This window comes from Cyprinus carpio, unplaced genomic scaffold, assembly GCF_018340385.1.
Source record: "Cyprinus carpio isolate SPL01 unplaced genomic scaffold, ASM1834038v1 S000001954, whole genome shotgun sequence".
Lineage (NCBI taxonomy): Eukaryota > Metazoa > Chordata > Actinopteri > Cypriniformes > Cyprinidae > Cyprinus > Cyprinus carpio.
Window position 1 is genome coordinate 864 of NW_024874668.1, and position 961 is coordinate 1,824.

Below are 961 nucleotides of genomic sequence, written 5' to 3' on the forward strand. Positions count from 1 at the left end.
CTACAGTCCCCAAACATGCCTCAAATATTAAAGTTACCACAATTTGGTGCATTCAGCCCTGTCAACATGACAGAAATAGGAGAACTTTTAGACAATAGCATCACTGTTTCTCCAGCAAAAATCACATGGTTGTTGTTTTAGTTTTCACAGTTAAGTGGGCAGCACTACTTACAGCCAGCACCTACACAGAATATTAAGGGTCATGGATTTGATCGCCCATTTCCAACTATCCTTTCACCCTCTGCCTTCTCTGCTATCACTGGACTGTCCCTGTATTAAAAGCAATGGAAATGCCTCAAAAGAAGTCAGTGGCTGTAATATTTCAGGTTACTAAAAATGAACTGAACTGAAGACCATATTAGACCGCATTGGCAGTTGCATCCTTTCTTTGGTTTGAGAAGGTACACTGACAAACATAAATGGGGTGACCTTGTAGTTCATTGTCATTTAAAGCTGTTCTATAAATAGTTTTTCAGACTGGCAAAGTGAATGCAGATGCTTTTCAGAGGAGCTTTCTGCAATATGTGTACTGCAGCTCTGAAGAGGACCAACTTCTGGAAAAAGGAGCCATTTGTCTGTCCAGCCTGTAGTCCTGAAACGGTGGCTGTTTCAGTGGATGGCAACAGAAAACTCTACAGGTTCCAGAAAGCAAACCAGTGAGTTTTGTGTACACATTAAAAACAGCCAATGTATGTATGTCCTTGCTATTAACATCATAATAATATAGTTCTCATTTTGTTATCTAAAATTAAGCTGTTGATACTGTAGCTGTTGAATATAATAGCCATGTTAGACGTCGTAAACTTGTTTTTTTAAGTGTCATGTAAATACAATTATTATAATTTATTATTATTATTATGTAAAACTCACTACAGTGGTTATCCAGAATATGTTTTGTTGTAGGAGTGAAGAGCCAGGGTTTTTTGATGGAGTGTTTTTATCCCAAGACTCTGAGGTGTCC

At 38.0% G+C, this 961-nt stretch overlaps 1 long non-coding RNA gene across 1 annotated transcript; it reads left to right on the forward strand.

Moving 5' to 3' along the window:
- The first annotated feature begins 307 nt into the window (after positions 1-307).
- On the forward strand, positions 308-961 carry LOC109084622. The gene is made up of 3 exons (XR_006159110.1): positions 308-401; positions 469-656; positions 904-961. It is a non-coding gene; the product is annotated as an uncharacterized LOC109084622 (long non-coding RNA).